At 43.7% G+C, this 19434-nt stretch overlaps 1 long non-coding RNA gene across 1 annotated transcript in view; it reads right to left on the reverse strand.

Annotated features, from left to right (window-relative positions):
• The window catches only part of LOC143784418 (uncharacterized), a 66328-nt gene that overhangs the window by 5015 nt on the left and 41879 nt on the right, over window positions 1-19434 (reverse strand). The window contains exon 2 of the long non-coding RNA XR_013217783.1: window positions 6731-6824. This is a non-coding gene — a long non-coding RNA (uncharacterized LOC143784418). The remainder of the gene's footprint in view (window positions 1-6730; window positions 6825-19434) is intronic.

Here is a 19434-nt window from a genome sequence, read left to right on the forward strand (position 1 = left end):
CCAACCCTTCAGCATGCCCATAGAATCCATTGCATAGGAACAACAAGTGCATCAGCAAGGCGACCACCATCTTTTTGTAGTGATTATGCTAATAGGTGCAGCAATACATACATTTTCTGCTAAATATTGTACTGCCTCCCTGTGTCAGTCATGCTGTAGCACATCTCAATCATTCATTCATTCCTACAAAATCAATGTAGGAACTGCCTGATAGAGAAGCCAATGAAAAAAAACAAGCAAACCTTGATTGCTTGGTTCAGAAAATTAAAGACAAATATTTTAAAAAAAGGCTAGGTTCAGGCATGTAGAGTCCATCCGTTCACCTTTTCTGCGTTGCACAAAGACACTGTGGTTGGAACCAAAGATCTCAAATTTGGACTCATCAGACCAAAGCCCAGATTTCCACTGGTCTAATGTCCATTCCTTGTGTTCTTTAGCCCAAACAAGTCTCTTCTGCTTGGTATATACAAAAAGGGACTGAGTCAATGCTAGTTTAACATACAAAGTGAACAATATTTTATTTCAACCCATAGATCACACAAAAATTAATTCAGTACAAAAGTTAAAAAAGCAACGTATAGAGCAATATTAGAGAAGAATATACCATCTCTAACCTGGTGCACCCAGATCAGTCTGGCTTTATGCCTGACAGATCTACAGCGGTCAAGCTGCGGAGGCTGTATATGAATTTGCAGCTTAGGTCCGATAACTGTGGCCAGAGAGTTATCACATCCTTAGATGCCCATAAGGCATTCGACAGTGTGGAATAGGGATATCTCTGGCAGGTGCTGCAGTGCATAGGGTTTGGCTCGCAGTTTGTGTCCTGGATTCGGCTGTTGTACTCACAACCGGTGGCTAGAGTCAGAGTCAATGGGGAGTTATCTCAGTCTATAAAACTAGCTAGAGGGCCAAGACAGGGGTGTCCGCTCTCTACGCTTTTGTTTGCTCTGGCTGTGGAACCATTGGCCGCCAAAATTCGACAGTCTGAGGAGGTGTCTGGGTTTAAATATGGGATAATTGAAGAGAAGGTAGCGCTATACGCGGATAATATTCTACTGTTTCTGGCTGACCCGGCCGCTTTCTTGTGGGGTGCCATTGGGCTTATTGAAAGATTTGGCTCTTTGTCGGGACTGACGATAAATTGGAGTAAGTCAATTCTGCTTAAAGTGGATGATGTGGGGGAGGATGGGAGTGAGCTTCTGGAGGATGGGTGACTTAAGGCGGTAAATGAATTTAAATATTTGGGGATATGGATCTCTGTGCCAGTTACGGACTTCCTACATAGGAATCTGACTCCGGTTTTAGGTGTTCTTAAGGCAAAGGTGGATGCTTGGATTAAGTTACATTTATCTGTGGTGGGCAGGGTTAATCTCAGTAAAATTATTTTGATGCTGAAAATATTATATGTTCTTCACAATGCGCCGGTTTGGATACCGCACGGGAAATTTAGGCAGATTAATTCCCTGTTCAGGAGTCTGGTATGGGGGAGACAATATCCACGTATCAGACTGGAGACGCTTAAGCGACCCAAGGAAGATGGTGGCTTGGCTCTGCCCAACCCTGAAGTATATTTTCTTGCAGCCCAGAGTCAGCATTTAAAGGGCTAGGCGCATGAGGGGTCGTCCAGTGCGGTACAGCATTTGATGGAAAAGGTGACGAAAAGAAGTCCAGTAATACAGTGTCTGGAAGACTGTTCCCTGGGGCATTGGGGAAATTGTATCCAACTATATTTTTGATATGTAAGCTGTGGGGTAGATTGAAACAAATTCGTGGGATTAGGGGTCTGACCAGGTTCTCCCCGTTATGGCATAATAATAATTTACAGGAGTTTGTGGCACTGGGGGTACTACCAGAGTGGCAGGCCAAGGGAATTCAATATGTGTATCAAATAATAGAACAGCGAGACCTGAAATCCTTTTCCCAATTGCAGGTGGAGTTTGGTCTCAGGCCCTCGGGGGAATATCAGTATGTGCAGATGAGACACGCATTTGGAGCTCAAAACAGGGATGAATGTATTAGAATCAAAGGAGATATAGTGTTGGAATATGTGTGTGGTGAAGGGACTACGAGGGGGGTTATTTCCACCCTTTATAAGGATTTACTGCATACATACCTTTTGGGATTTCCGATAAATGCGAGAGCTAAGTGGGAGAGGGATCTGGGCCCACTGGAGAATGAAACCTGGGAGTCGGTGCTGGAGTGGGTTCCACGGCTGTCACTAAGCGAACCGTATAGGCTGTCACAGCTCTATATAATACACAGAGTTTACAAATCTCCGGAAGTATTGTATAAAGCAGGTTTGCGTGCTGATTCTGAGTGCCCTAGGTGTAAGACTACAAATGCTGGAATATTTCATATGATGTGGACGTGTCTGAGACTGGCTGCTTTTTGGTTGGTGGTTTTGAGTCGTGTGGTAGGAGCGTATAGATGCACGGTTCCAAGGGACCCGATGTTGTGTTTGCTGGGTTATGTAGATGAGATTGGAGCGGATAACACCCTGAAGATAGCAATTGCCAGATTGCTGTATATGGCCCGAAAGGTAATAGCATGAAATTGGATTAAGGATGAACCGCCCACAAGAAGAGAATTCCTTCAATATGTGAAGCAGGGTCTGACATTGGAAAAAGGGATTTATAAGAAAAGGGAAAATAGAAATGTTCGATAAACTGTGGTCTTCGTGGCTTGAAATGGGATAGAGGTTAGGTAAAGGGAACGGGAGAGTCAAGGGCCTGACTTGTTGAGAACAAAATATAGCGTACGCGGTCCTAAATGGGATAAAATTAATTCAGTATCATTGATGGTTGTGTTATTAAAAGAGGTGAGCTGTCTTATTGGGATGGGGAGGGATAAGTTGGGAATGCTGGGGTTTGGATACTGGGGAACATTTTGTATTGAAAAAAAGACTATAATATGTAAAATGCAATGTTATTCTTATTAAAAATCAATTTGAGTTAAAAAAAGTAGTTCTTCCAAATTTTGTAGCGCCTCCCTCTCAGTCTCACTTAAGGGTTCCTGCATAGGTTAATTTTTGCCATGTAATTTCCTCAAAATAAGCTTGCAGGAAAAGAGCTGCAGATCCATTAGGGCTGTGAAATAATTGAAAGAGTTAGTGGAAAAAAAGGTCAGGCCCCTACCCAGTACCTCTAACTGTACATCAGTAAAAACATGAGTGGACAAGTTAAGTACCTGTAACCCGTCCCTGGGAAACACACGCAAGCTGTCTTCCAGTTGGACCCTTGTTCTTGTAAGTCTGTCTGGTCATAACCCTTTTTATTGAGGAGCCTAGAGCTGTCTGTCCACCAAGTGGATTCATCTGGGGAGATGATGTTTCATCACACGATATATTAGATTTAATAGAAGCTGATCTAGATCGTGAGTTGGATCAGTTTCTATGCTGCGGGTGGTATCGATCATTGTAATTCCATCATCTGTAAACTTTAGATGATTCACATCATGCAACAGCACTAACATAATTTGCTATGCTACATGTAGCGCGGTGATGCTTGATGGCCGTGGACGCGTTTGCTGGACTCGGCAGGTGCGGCACGCACGTGCCATTGTAGCCACCTCATTGGTCCACATGGCTCACGCGACTGGTCACCTAACTGGCCACCATGGAAACAAAAAGGTCCTTTTAGTTACTACAACCGCATTCCCCTTGAAAAAGCGGTGTCCAACACGCGAAACACACGTTGGGGTCCTGACATCCGGCTCATTGCCAGCCTCAGTCCCTTTTATCTTTGGTAAGTGATGCCCTCCCTCATTTTCCATGTACTGCCACTGGGCTATACTTATTATTTGACTCATGGGTAGTGTATAGGGCATTCCCTTCTTGAGCACAACTCTTGTATGTACTTTGAATATTCATGTGCTTGCTTATTACCTGTAAGCTGGCATTGTTTGTCTTTGATGCACATTATTCACTTTTCTGACTTTTTATTAATATTTGTACAATAAAATTATTTTTTAACCAATTCACTCTGTATCGTCCTATATTCAGGTTTACTAGTAATGTAGTGATAATCTCCTGCTGATAAAACAGTGCTTTTATAGAATCAACAGCAAGCAACCCAGTAAGTGACACATCGATGGAATCAGGGTCTCTGTCTCTACATCATGCTGCCCTCATATTATGTGGGAAAAATCTGTAGACAAATTTCTTTTAGTGAATCGGCTCCTCAGACTGCTTAGATGCAACACTTGTAAAACTCAGAACTCGGTTTGTATAGGTTTGAACCATTGGATGTAAAAGAAAGTTTCCGCAGACATTGTGAAAATCATGAATAATTTCAATACAATAAAATACAAATATTAGAAAGTCCCACAACTTAATACATGTTTATTAATCTTGATGTACATAATATCTCCTAATTATTTCACAGTAGCTGCATTGCATTTGTAAAAGGTACAGAAAACATAATCTAATGCAATAAAAAAAAGGTAAAAAAGAATATTAGGCCACTATAAGTAATTAGAGGAAACTAAAAAGGTTAAAAAAAAGCAAACTAACCAACAGAAAGAGTTAATGAGTACTCACTTTGAAAGCAGATAACACCAGAACAACTGGAGAAAACTACAGTAGAACCACAAAGTGAGTGGTTGGTTTTACTTGAAGCTCATGTGGACAATATGTGATTCATGAAAACTATTCCTTAAGGCTATTTTACAGCACTTTGTACTGTGGTTACCCCATGTGTATGTTCTGTTCCAATTTATAGCTTTCATGTACAGTAACAGAACACTATAAAACCACTGCATAATTCCTGGTTAAATGTAGCAAGAGTATATCAAACTTTTTTTTTCTAAATAACATTTTGTTTGAATTTAAAAACTTAAAGGGACAAAATAATAAAATACGCTTAAACAATCTTATCTTATTAACTCAACTTTAATGAAAATAAAATCAAAAGTTCAATTTTACAAATAGTTTTTTTTAGTTCTGGAGTAAAGCTCCCCATACATATTAGATAGCTGTAGGCCAAACAATTGTCCCCAATACACAGGAATACTCGGCTGAGCACTCCTGTGTTGTCTATGAGCTGCCAGACAAAGGTTTATTTCTGAGAGAACAAAAGAATTAGCCGTTTGAAATCCGACGTGCAGGATCCTAATTTCCTATCCCATCATCTCATCCTATACCACTCTAATTTACCTCCCATCATATTTTAGAGATTAAACTATCAGCTGATCTTGCTGATATCAGCCTGTTTGGTTGACTTTTGACTTTGTTCTAATGTACAGTGCAGGTCAAAAGGTTTCCTTGTTCTTCGAATGTGCACATTGTAAATTCAGACTCAAAGCAACAAAACAACAAAGGAACACATATGGAAACAAGGAGTAAAGAAACACATATCAAACAAACCAGAATCTGTTTTTAGATTGCTCAAATTAGTCACCTTTTACTCTGATGAGAACTTTACACACCCTGGAAATTCTCTCAAGCAGCTTCATCAAGCGGTCACCTGGTGGTAATCTACAGTGCTGAACCCTATTCCACAACTGTTCAAAATCAGAATTTGACAAGAACTACTCAAATGAGTAAAGAGAAAGGACAGTCCATTCCATCATTACTATAAGACATAAAGGTCAGTCAATCTGTACAAAGCTAGAGCCTTGAAGGCATCCTCAAGTGCAGCCATGAAAAATACATAAATTGCTAGAATGAAACTGGGTCTGTTGAGGACTGCACCAGAAAATGAAGACCAAAAATTACCTTTGCTGCAGAGGATAAGTTCATCAGAGTTATCACCCTCAGAAACCAGACATTGACAGCACATCAGATGACATCTCTCATAAATGATGCACATAAATCAAGTATCTGAAGTATGACATTTTCCAGCTGTTTTCTGAATTAATAAATATCCATGATCTTTTTTAAATATGAATTACAAAAAGATATTCCCTGAATAAGAAGTAAGGTTTAGTCTTAAACATGTAGAAAAAGACAAATATACTTGGATGAATGTCTTTTTACATTCATGTTGGAATAAAGCTCATGCATATTTTTTTATTTGGACCATGGCTAAAAGCTTCATTCTTCAGACTGTCGTGTTACCACACTGGACAAGAGTGTTCTTTCCTTGCTGAGGTTCATTGAGGCCTTACTCAAGGTGAGCGGGATTGCACATGTTTTTTCTACACACATCAAGTAGCAGACACATCTCGACATCAACTGTTCAGAGGAGACTGGGAGAATCAGGCCTTTATGTTCGAACTGCTGCTGCAAAAAAAACCCCAAACACTACTGAAGATTGAAAATAAGAAGGGACTTGTTTGGGCCAAGCAACAAAAGGAGGATTTTTTTAACAAATCAACCTGTCCTTGTGAGATGCAGTTGAATGGTTTCTATATGAGTGGTGCCCACCATGAAGCATGGAGGGGGAGGTGGAATGGTTTGGAGGGCTTTGCTGGTAACAGTTTGATGGTTTATTCCAAATTCAAGGATATTTACAGACCATGGCTGAGACAGCATTTTGAAAAGAGAGGACATCCCATCTGGTCTGAAATTAGTGGGACCTTAATTTGTGTTGTAACAGGGCAATGATTCAAAATTCCTCCAGGCAACATAAGGGATATATTGACCAAGAAGGAGAGGGATAGAGTGCTGCATCAAATCACCTCACCTCAATCCAATTAAGATGGCTTAGATGCAGAGAGAAGGCAAAGAAGCCAAAGTGCCCAATACCTCTGGTAACTTGTTAAAAACTGTTGAAAACAGGTCATGACCTACCTGAAGAAGCTACTTGTGAGGATGCCAAGGAGGTGTACAGCTGTCATAAGAATAAAAGGGGGTACTTTGAAGAATCTAAAGTTTAACACATATTCTGAAATGGTAAAGGGTAAAAGAAATGGCACAATGAGGCAGTAAGACAAAATATGTGAATTATATGTCAAATACATAAAATAGCAAAAGTGAAAGGGACATAAAGTGCAATGTGCAAATAATATATGCATACATTATAGGGAAGGCAAATATTGATATATATTAAATGCATTAAAATTACATATTACAATAAATTAATAAAGACAAATATAGGGAAGCAAAATAATTTGTACACTAGGCAATAAAGGGGCAAAACTCTTGATAGTTCTCTGGATGGAAAAAGGCCACTCCAAATTCCATATAGTCTTTGGTGCATAAAATCTTGTGTGTTTATTTCTGGCCACTGGGCTCATAAACAAGCACTTTGATTAATATTTATGTTATCCACTTGCAATTTATATTAAGCCATGTATTACATATTTCTTTTGGCCATGTATTATATATATCTAACATATGCACATATAGTGCTTTACTATACTCATTCTGACATTTGGTGACCTTGATATCCAATAGCCCCTGCTCATGCACTTTTATGAGGTCCACTTTACCCATTTTTCTGTCATTTCATACTACTTTCAATTTGTATGTTTAACCCCTTTACCCCAAGGGTGGTTTGCACGTTAATGACCGGGCCAATTTTTACAATTCTGACCACTGTCCCTTTATGAGGTTATAACTCTGGAACGCTTCAACGGATCCCGGTGATTCTGACATTGTTTTCTTGTGACATATTGTACTTCATGGTAGTGGTAAAATTTCTTTGATATTACCTGCATTTATTTGTGAAAAAAATGGAAATTTGGCAAAAATTTTGAAAATTTCTCAATTTTCCAACTTTGAATTTTTATGCAATTAAATCACAGAGATATGTCACACAAAATACTTAATATGTAACATTTCCCACATGTCTACTTTACATCAGAACAATTTTGGAACAAAATTTTTTTTTTGTTAGGTAGTTATAAGGGTTAAAAGTTGACCAGCAATTTCTCATCTTTACAACACCATTTTATTTTAGGGACCACATCTTATCTGAAGTCATTTTTAGGGGTCTATATGATAGAAAATAACCAAGTGTGACACCATTCTAAAAACTGCTCCCCTCAAGGTGCTCAAAACCACATTCAAGAAGTTTATTAACCCTTCAGGTGTTTCACAGGAATTTTTGGAATGTTTAAATAAAAATGAACATTTAACTTTTTTTCACAAAAAATTTAATTCAGCTCCAATTTGTTTTATTTTACCAAGGGTAACAGGAGAAAATGGACCCCAAAAGTTGTTGTACAATTTGTCCTGAGTACGCTGATACCCTATATGTGGGGGTAAACCACTGTTTGGGTGCAAGGGAGAGCTCGGAAGGGAAGGAGCGCCGTTTGACTTTCCAGTGCAAAATTGACTGGAATTGAGATGGGACGCCATGTTGCGTTTGGAGATCCACTGATGTGCCTAAACATTGAAACCCCCCACAAGTGACACCATTTTGGTAAGTCGACCCCCTAAGGAACTTATCTAGATGTGTGGTGAGCACTTTGACCCATTAAGTGCTTCACAGAAGTTTATAATGCAGAGCCGTAAAAATAAAAAATCATATTTTTTTCACATAAATGATCTTTTTGCCCCCAATTTTTAATTTTCCCAAGGGTAAGAGAAGAAATTGGACCCCAAAAGTTGGTCGTTGTACAATTTGTCCTGAGTACGCTGATACCCAATATGTGTGTGTGTGGGGGGGACCACTGTTTGGGCACATGGCAGAGCTCGGAAGGGAAGGAGCGCCATTTGGAATGTAGACTTAGATTGATTGGTCTGCAGTAGTCACGTTGCATTTGCAGAGCCCCTGATGTAACTAAACAGTAGAAACCCCCCACAAGTGACCCCATATTGGAAACTAGACCCCCCAAGGAACTTATCTAGATGTGTTGTGAGAACTTTGAACCCCCAAGTGTTTCACTACAGTTTATAACGCAGAGCTGTGAAAATAAAAAATCTTTTTTTTCCACAAAAATTATTTTTTAGCACCCAGTTTTGTATTTTCCCAAGGGTAACAGGAGAAATTGGACTCCAAAAGTTTTTGTCCAATGAGTCCTGAGTATGCTGATACCCCATATGTAGGGGTAAACCCCTGTTTGGGCGCACGGGAGAGCTCGGAAGGGAAGGAGCACTATTATACTTTTTCATCACATAATTGGCTGGAATTGAGATCGGATGCCATGTCGCGTTTGGAGAGCCCATGATGTGCCTAAACAGTGGAAACCCCCCAATTATAACTGAAACCCTAATCCAAACACACCCCTAACCCTAATCTCAATGGTAACCCTAACCACTCCCCTAACCCTGACACACTCCTAACCCAAATCCCAACCCTATTCCCAACCGTAAATGTAATCCAAACCCTAACTCTAACTTTAGCCCCAACCCTAACCCTAACTTTAGCCCCAACCCTAACTGTAGCCCTAATGCAGCGCCCCAGAGTCCTGGTCGTTGCAGTAATGTCGTTCTTCCACCAGGGGGATTGATATTACGTCTGATGGCAATAAAGGAGATCTTCCTACCAGGTATCACAAACCATACACCACACTTCACACTCCAGACCACCAGTGGGAGCCTTGCTCCTATCTACTAGGGCACTTCTCACAGAAGGGTAAAACTGGTGGGCTGGATAGAAAGTTAGGGAGAAGCTGGCTGGGCTTTGCCCAAGCAAGACCTTTCAGGCAGTCAGGGGGAAAGGAGGAACATCTGAGCTGCAGACAGAGGGTCCCTGACAGGGGTGGGATCCTGTCAGAGGCCTAGCTAGACAGAAAGACACGGAGCTGCGCCTGCCCCACGTGCGGCAGCATCCTAAGAAAGGACACAAAGAGAATTGTTTTGTAGAGGGTGAGAAACGAAGTCATAGCACAAGGAGAAAACACCAGAAGGAGTTCTGCCCTGTAAAGGCTGCCTCCTTCTGAGGCGCGAAGCCGGTGGCCGGAACACCGATGGAGCAACCATCTCCAAGCCTTGCTCCAGAGACCGGCAGGACAGTCAATTCCAAGTTGGCTGCCTGACCTTAATACCTAGGAAGACACGGTGGCAACTTGTGGGGGTCGGGGAGTCTCTAGGGTCCCTATCAACAAGCCTCAGGCCATCAGTCATACGTGTTTGTCCTATCCATACCATCTGGGGGACAGAGAGGAAGACACATCTAGAACATCTACAACAGTTGTGAGGACCTTACCGAGAAGCTCAGCAGGGAGGTACTACAACACAGAGAGGAAGGCTACTGATTTCCACCTGGATAAGGGGACTCTGGATTTGCCTTCAGACCGGCCGGACTCTGCCTACCCTGTGGTCTGTACCCTGGACTGTGGATGCTGAAGTCTTCAGTAAAGGTAAAGAGACTGCAACCTTGTGTCCTCATTCTTCACTGCATCTTACATCATCCACCATCACCATCTACACTTCTGGGAAGCCCTGGGGATACACTTCACCTGTGGGAAGGTATACCATCTTGCTGCCATAACATCACCCCAGCGGACCCCTAAGCAGCGTCGGTCACCCTGACCGAATACCACAGGTGGCGTCACGAACATTTCCACTTTAAAGACCTCTCCCAAAACCATAAAAACTCTTTCCTTTTATTGGAGGCCCTTCGAAGGGCCACAGACCGGGTCGGGCCACCGTGACATCCCCGCAGAACACTGAAGGACCCGGTGCCGAGTACCCCATTGCCCTAACGTGGGGGCGCTCCACTAACCCTAGCCCTAACCCTAATTGGAAAATGGAAATAAATAAATTTTTTAAATTTTTTAATTTTTCCCTAACTAAGGGGGTGATGAAGGGGGGGTTTGATTTACTATTTATAGTGGGTTTTTTATCGGATTTTTATGACTGGCAGCCGTCACACACTAAAAGACGCTTTTTATTGCAAAAAATATTTTTTGCATTACCACATTTTGAGAGCTATAATTTTTCCATATTTTGGTCCACAGAGTCATGTGAGGTCTTGTTTTTTGCGGGACGAGTTGACGTTTTTATTGGTAACATTTTCGGGCACGTGACATTTTTTGATCGCATTCTTTTCCGATTTTTGTGAGGCAGAATGACCAAAAACCAGCTATTCATGAATTTCTTTTGGGGGTGGGGGGGTGGGGTGTTTATACCGTTCCGCTTTTGGTAAAATGGATAAAGCAGTTTTATTCTTCGGGTCAGTACGATTACAGCGATACCTCATTTATATCATTTTTTTATGTTTTGGCGCTTTTATACGATAAAAACTGTTTTATAGAAAAATATACTAAATATGTGTACTTTTATTGTTTTCTTTATTTATTTAGATAAAGGAATTATTTATTGGAACTATATATTTCTTTATTATTATTTAGATATTTTTAATTTCACACATGTAAAAAATTTTTTTTTTACACTTTTACTTTGCCCCAGCGGGGGAGGGGGGGGGGGGCATCAGATTTTATTGACAGATCGCTGATGTGACACTTTGCTGTGCACTGTGTCAGATCAGCGATCACACAGGCACAGCAGGGAGGCTTACCAGCGCTTGCTCTGAGCAGGCGCTGGTAAGCCACCTCCCTGCAGGACCCGGATGTAGCCCTGCGGCCATTTTGGAACTGGCCCTGCAGGGAGGAGGAGGTAAGAGACCCTCGCAGCAATGCGATCATATCGCGTTGCTCTGAGGGTCTCAGGGAAGCACGCAGGGAGCCCCCTCCCTGCGCGATGCTTCCCTATACCGCCGGAACACTGCGATCATGTTTGATAACAGTGTGCCGGGGGTTAATGTGCCGGGGCGGTCTGTGACCACTCCTGGCACACAGTGCCGGATGTCAGCTGCGATAGTCAGCTGACACCCGGCCACAATCGACCGCGCTCCCCCCGTGAGCGCGGCTGATCGCTCTGGACCTACTATTCCGTCCTTGGGAAGTAGGGCACACCCCACATGGACGGAATAGTACGTCCAATGGTAGAAAGGGGTTAAAATCATGTATTTCATAAACTAATCTACAATTTTTCGGATATCTGGCTGCATATCATGTTTGTAGTCTTTAAACTGATAATGGATACACAATAGCAAACTACTCTAATTTTTCTGTGTTTATATTTTTTATTTCTATTTTTGTGGATGACACCAAACTAAGTAGTATAACGCAGTCTATGGAAGATATTCATAAGTTTGTGTTTGGGCATTCACTTAGAAGGTGAGGTTCAATGTGGATAAATGTATGGACATGGGCACTAATATTATTTAGGAATTATATGTTCTAGGGGGAATAATACTATGACAGTCATTTGCAGAGAAGGATTTGGGTGTACTTGTAGACCACAAATATATGCCAGCATGCAAAGTCAATCAGCTGCTTTTAAGGCCAGCAAGATGCTGTAATTTATTAAAAAAGGCATGGACTCACACAATAGGGACATACGTACAGTATCCAAATGATAAAGGGGAGCATCGTGTTCACTTCTGACAGAATGTCACTGCTCTCCTTTTTTTTTCAACTCATGTCCATAGAATATAATGTGAGAGTTTATTTACCTATTTTTTTAGTTTAACATTAGCAAAATAGAATCACAAATATGGTGAATTAAAGGGTTTTCCTATTATCAAGAAAGTGGACCCAAAATGCTTTAAAGTACCTAAAATATGGTAACAACCACAGCAGGCACTCATCTTTTCCCCCTTTGCGGGTCCACAGCTAACTCTCCGCAGCTTATCAAATTGTTTTTTATTTATGTTATTCACTTATTTAGCACCATTAATTCCACAGAACTTTACAGACATTATCAGCACTGTCCCCATTAGGGCTCACAATCTAAATTAGCTATCAGTATGTTTTTTGAGTATGTAATGAAACCCATGTATTCACGGGGAAAACATACAAACTCCTTGCAGATGTTGTCCTCAGCTGGATTTGAACCAAGGACCCCATCGCTGCAATACTAACCACTGAGCCACCTTGCGCCCCTATATCTATGCATTTTGACTGCACAGTAACATCATGCATCACCACTGTAGCCAATTATCACACAAGCACAGCTGCTGAGCTCAAGGATTAGCTCAGGTGATGTCACCGATGAAGCAAAAACACCAAGACCCAAGGAGTCGATGGTGGACCTGGTGGATGAGTACCTGCACTTTTTGTTATTTTAGGTACTTAAGATCATTTGGGTTCTTTTTGCTGAAAGTGGAAAACCCTTTTAGCAAATTCATCCAAATAGGAAGTGAATTACATCTTACAAGATCAAAAGCAGGAAGTCTCCCACAACTGTTGAATAGTGAGATAGCAGAGAAGCTAACTTTTGCCAACTTCAGTTTTTCTTCCATTAAGGGCCAAAGCTGTTATAACTGTATTAAACAAGAGTTTAAGTTTTCTTTATTACATATATTTAAGAAAGATTTTATATTCCGGCCTCCTTTTACCTCATGAGGTCTTCTGGTGTATGATAGGTTGTCTTTATGTCATGCTTGTGAATCATGGGCCCACCGCGCCAAGGACAGGGGAGATCCTTAAGGGGTTTAAGTGCCCACCTGAGTTTTTACTAGAGCCTCTGATAATAGGATTTAGACTTGAGTCCAGGTGGCTGCCAGGTGCTACTCCAGGACAGACCCCAGCACCGTAGCAGCTGACCCCAAGGGTCAGGACAGCAGCAACGACTAGGAGTCCAAGGCAGGACCAAATACAAATGGTACAGATGTAGCTGCTGGTTCAGATGGGACAGATACTGGCAGTGTGGATTTAAAGCACAGGCACCGATGGAGTGGTTACAGAGTTCAGGTACCGCTGTAGCAGTTTCGGGATTCAGGTGCCACTAGAGCAGTTTTAGGATCGCATACGCCTGAAATGGTTTCTGGTATCAACGGAGTGGTTTCAGGTTCAGGTACCGCATGTGTGGCTTCTGGTTCAAGTACAGTCAGAATGGTTTCAGGATCAGGTATGACTGGAGCAGTTTCAGGATCATGTACCGCTGAAGCGGTTTCAGATTCCAGTATTGTATCAGACAAGACGGGAACAGGGAAGGAGAACTCGTACTGTTACAGGTTTAACTGGACTGGTACAGGGACCTAATCACTAGCTAGCAGCTTGTAGACTGACAAACTACAATTGCTGCTTGGGTACCTACCTACCGGTGGAGGTACTTTAAGTACTAAGTGTCTCCCAGCTATTGGCTGGGGACACATAGGATTTATTGCGCTGGCTCTCTAAGAAACTGGGAGTTCCTATGCAGGCATGATAAGCGGGCAGCTGAAACACAGGAGCAAGAGCAGGGGGACATGACAGAACGGACAGGACAGTAAGTTGGTGTCCCTACTGGGAGGGAGGGGCCGGAGCATGCAGGGATGTCGGCAGGGGCTGGCTGGCAAATTTTAGCCTGGGGGCAAGCACACAGCAGTGGCCCATGAGTAGCGACCCATCCTTAAAGGAGTTTTCGGATCTTAAGCTACATGTCTACAGACACTATGTGTGAATCCTCAGGTGGTCTTGTTACTGCAAGCATGCGAATATATATATATATATATATATATATATATATATATATATATATATATATATATATATATATATATATACAGCGCCCCAGAGTCCTGATCATTGCAGTACTGACGCTCCGCCACTAAGGGGAGTGATGGTACGTCTGATGGCACTTAAGGAGTTCACCTGACCAGGTATCACAGTCACACATTACACTTCACACTCTGGCCACCAGGGGGAGCAAAGGGTTCTATGTATAAGGCTACTCCTCACAATCTGGTAAAACTGGGGGCTGGATAGGAAGTTAGTCAGAAGCTGACTGGGTTGGACCCAGGCAACACCCTGTGGCAGAGGGTGTTGCAGGGGAAGATTCAGGGGGGTCTCTGTCAGGGGTGGGATCCTGGCAGTGGCCTAGCGAAAAGAACAGAACGTTACGGAGCCGCGCCTGCACCCGTTGCGGTGGCATCCTAAGAAAGGAAACTAAGCGAGGTTTATTGTGGAGAAGTGAGAAACGAGATCGCAGCAAAAAGGAGATAAAGCCAGTAGGAGTCGTGCCTTAAGATCGTGGCAACATCCTACTGAGGCACGTAGCCGGTGGCCGGAACGCCGAGGAAGTATTGGGCTCCAAGCGTTACTTCAAACAGTGGCAGGACAGTTGATTATAGGTTGGCTGTCTCACCTAAATCACCTAAGCAGACATAGGGGGCAATTGTGGGAGAGGGGCGACGCTAGGGTCCCGGAAGAACTCCAGGCCTACCCGTCATACGGGTGCGTCCTAGCCATATCATCTGGGGGACGGAGAAGAACATCAGAACAGATACGAGTTGTGAGAAAGAACATCAGAAACAGACACAACAGTTGTGAGGACTATCCCGTGGTGCTCAGCAGGGAGGTACTACAACACACAGGCGCTAGAAGGTAGGCACTGATTTCCACCTGCAAAGGGAACTCTGGATGTGTCTTCGTACCGGCCGGTCTCAGCCAGCCCTGTTAGCAGTACTCTGGATTGCGGATCCTGAAGCCTTCAGTAAAGAGGTAAAGAGACTGCAACCCTGTGTCCTCGTTATTCACCGCGCCTCGCACCACACACTGCCATCACACCTTTCATTGGACGCCCCTTAGCAGGGTCACGGACCGGGTCTAGCCACCGTGACAACCCCAGGACTGAGACTGAGAGGCCCGGTACCGAGTACTCCGTGGCCCTGCGTCTGGGGGCGCTCCAACTATATATATATATATATATATATATATATATATATATATATATATATATTGACACACACCACACGCGCACAGTTCCACAATATAAAGAGACACACACAGGGCTGGACTGGGACAAAAAAGCAGCCCTGCCTGTCAAACAAACCCATATCCATTTAAATGGGTTTTCCAATATTTTTTTTTTATTTTCCCATAAAAAAACCCCTGAAAATAATAAAAGAGTATTTTTCCCAAAGTCCAATGTCACCTCTCTGACAATAGAACAGGAGGAGTGGTACTGTGCAGTGTATATATACAGGACAGGAGGAGTGGTACTGTGCAGTGTATATATACAGGACAGAAGGAGTGGTACTGTGCAGTGTATATATACAGGACAGGAGGAGGGGTACTGTGCAGTGTATATATACAGGACAGGAGGAGTGGTACTGGGCAGAGTATATACAGGACAGGAGGAGTGGTACTGTGCAATGTATATATACAGGACAGGAGGAGTGGTACTGTGCAGTGTATATATACAGGACAGGAGAAGTGGTACTGTGCAGTGTATATATACAGGATAGGAGGAGTGGTACTGTGCAATGTATATATACAGGACAGGAGGAGTGGTACTGGGCAGAGTATATATACAGGACAGGAGGAGTGGTACTGTGCAGTGTATATATACAGGACAGGAGGAGTGGTACTGGGCAGAGTATATACAGGACAGGAGGAGTGGTACTGTGCAGTGTATATATACAGGACAGGAGGAGTGGTACTGTGCAGTGTATATATACAGGACAGGAGGAGGGGTACTATGCAGTGTATATATACAGGAGTGGTACTGTGCAGTGTATATATACAGGACAGGAGGAGTGGTACTATGCAGTGTATATACACTCACCGGCCACTTTATTAGGTACACCATGCTAGTAACGGGTTGGACCCCCTTTTGCCTTCAGAACTGCCTCAATTCTTCGTGGCATAGATTCAACAAGGTGCTGGAAGCATTCCTCAGAGATTTTGGTCCATATTGACATGATGGCATCACACAGTTGCCGCAGATTTGTCGGCTGCACATCCCAAAGATGCTCCATACAAGGCAGGATGGATCCATGCTTTCATGTTGTTTACGCCAAATTCTGACCCTACCATCCGAATGTCGCAGCAGAAATCGAGACTCATCAGACCAAGCAACGTTTTTCCAATCTTCTACTGTCCAATTTCGATGAGCTTGTACAAATTGTAGCCTCAGTTTCCTGTTCTTAGCTGAAAGGAGTGGTACCCGGTGGTCTTCTGCTGCTGTAGCCCATCTGCCTCAAAGTTCGACGCACTGTGCGTTCAGAGATGCTCTTAGGCCTACCTTGGTTGTAACGGGTGGCGATTTGAGTCACTGTTGCCTTTCTATCAGCTCGAACCAGTCTGCCCATTCTCCTCTGACCTCTGGCATCAACAAGGCATTTCCGCCCACAGAACTGCCGCTCACTGGATTTTTTTTCTTTTTCGGACCATTCTCTGTAAACCCTAGAGATGGTTGTGCGTGAAAATCCCAGTAGATCAGCAGTTTCTGAAATACTCAGACCAGCCCTTCTGGCACCAACAACCATGCCACGTTCAAAGGCACTCAAATCACCTTTCTTCCCCATACTGATGCTCGGTTTGAACTGCAGGAGATTGTCTTGACCATGTCTACATGCCTAAATGCACTGAGTTGCCGCCATGTGATTGGCTGATTAGAAATTAAGTGTTAACAAGAAGTTGGACAGGTGTACCTAATAAAGTGGCCAGTGAGTGTATACAGGACAGGAGGAGTGGTACTGTGCAATGTATATATACAGGACAGGAGGAGTGGTACTGTGCAGTGTATATATACAGGACAGGAGGAGTGGTACTGGGCAGTGTATATATACAGGACAGGAGGAGTGGTACTGTGCAGTGTATATATACAGGACAGGAGGAGTGGTACTGGGCAGTGTATATATACAGGACAGGAGGAGTGGTACTGTGCAGTGTATATATACAGGACAGGAGGAGTGGTACTGTGCAGTGTATATATACAGGACAGGAGGAGTGGTACTGTGCAATGTATATATACAGGACAGGAGGAGTGGTACTGGGCAGAGTATATATACAGGACAGGAGGAGTGGTACTGGGCAGAGTATATATACAGGACAGGAGGAGGGGTACTATGCAGTGTATATATACAGGACAGGAGTGGTACTGTGCAGTGTATATATACAGGACAGGAGGAGTGGTACTGTGCAGTGTAGATATATACAGAAAAAGCCATGTTCACACGTTCAGTATTTTGGTCAGTATTTTACCTCAGTATTTGTAAGCCAAAACCAGGAGTGGATGATAAATACAGAAGTGGTGCATATGTTTCTATTATACTTTTCCTCTGGATTGTCCCACTCCTGGTTTTGGCTTACAAATACTGATTAAAATACTGAACAAATACTGACCGTGTGAACGTGGGCTTAATACAGGTACTCATTAGGGTGGAATCACACTAGTGCAGCGCCCCAGAGTGCTGGTCGTTGCAGTATTGTCGCTCTTCCACCAGGGGGAGTGATGGTACGTCTGATGGCACTAAAGGAGTTCACCTGACCAGGTATCACAGTCACACACTACACTTCACACTCTGGCCACCAGGGGGAGCAAAGGGTTCTATCTATTAGGCCACTCCTCACACTTGGGTAAAACTGGGGGGTCGGATAGGAAGTTAGAGAGAACGCTACTGGGTGAGACCCAGGAAAGACCTGTCAGGCAGACAGGGAGAAAAGGAGGAACATCTGAGCTGCAGACAGAGGTCCCTGTCAGGGGTGGGATCCTGGCAGAGACTGAGCGAGAGCTAGAACGTTACGGAGCTGCGCCTGCACCTCATTGCGGCAGCATCTTAAGAAAGGACAAGAAGCGAAGCGTATTGTGGAGAAGTGAGAAACGAGATCACAGCACAAGGAGATAACACCGGGAGGAGTTCTGCCTTAAGATCGGCAACATCCTTCTGAGGCGCGTAGCCGGTGGCCAGAACGCAGAGGGAGTAATAGGCTCTACGCATTACTTCAAACTACGGCAGGACAGTTAAGTCCAAGTTGGCTGCCCAACCTTTAACCTAATGAAGACAACGGAGGCAAATTGTGGGAGAGGGGCGTCTCTAGGGTCCCTATAAAATAGCTCCAGGCCTACCCCGTCATACGGGTCGTCCTATCCATATCATCTGGGGGACGTAGAAAGAGAATATCAGAAACATACACGACAGTTGTGAGGACTATCCCGTGGTGCTCAGCAGGGAAGTACTACAACACACAGGCGCAAGTAGGAAGGCTACTGATTTCCACCTGCAAAGGGAACTCTGGATGTGCCTTCGGACCGGCCGGATTCAGCCAGCCCTGTTAGCAGTGCTCTGGATTGTGGATGCTGAAGTCTACAGTAAAAGGTAAAGAGACTGCAACCCTATGTCCTCGTTATTTACTGCGACCTACACCATCATCATCTACCTTACTGGGAAGCCCTGGGGACATACTTCACCTGTGGGAAGGTATACCATCTAGCTGCCATAACATCACCCCAGTGGACCCCTCAGCAGAGTCGGTCATCCTGACCGAGTACCACAGGTGGCGTCACGAACACCGTACAAACAACTAACTACACCTTTAATTGGGCGCCCCTTAGCAGGGCCACGGACCGGGTTGGGCCACCGTGACATCCCCAGAACCGAGACAGAAGGGACCCGGTACCGAGTACCCCACTGCCCTGCGCCTGGGGGCGATCCACTAGCATATGGAATCGGATGTGATCTAATGATACCCGGCTCTTGCTCTGCTGCGAGCGTGAGCCAAGTGTCAGTGCTCCAATATTCTCGCAGCACAGATGTGGAGGAGACGGAGAAATTCATTTCTCTATCTCCTCAATGGTCTGACTCGCTGTGTATCGGACTGCAACATCTGCTG

Source organism: Ranitomeya variabilis, chromosome 7, assembly GCF_051348905.1.
Source record: "Ranitomeya variabilis isolate aRanVar5 chromosome 7, aRanVar5.hap1, whole genome shotgun sequence".
Classification (NCBI taxonomy): Eukaryota; Metazoa; Chordata; class Amphibia; order Anura; family Dendrobatidae; genus Ranitomeya; species Ranitomeya variabilis.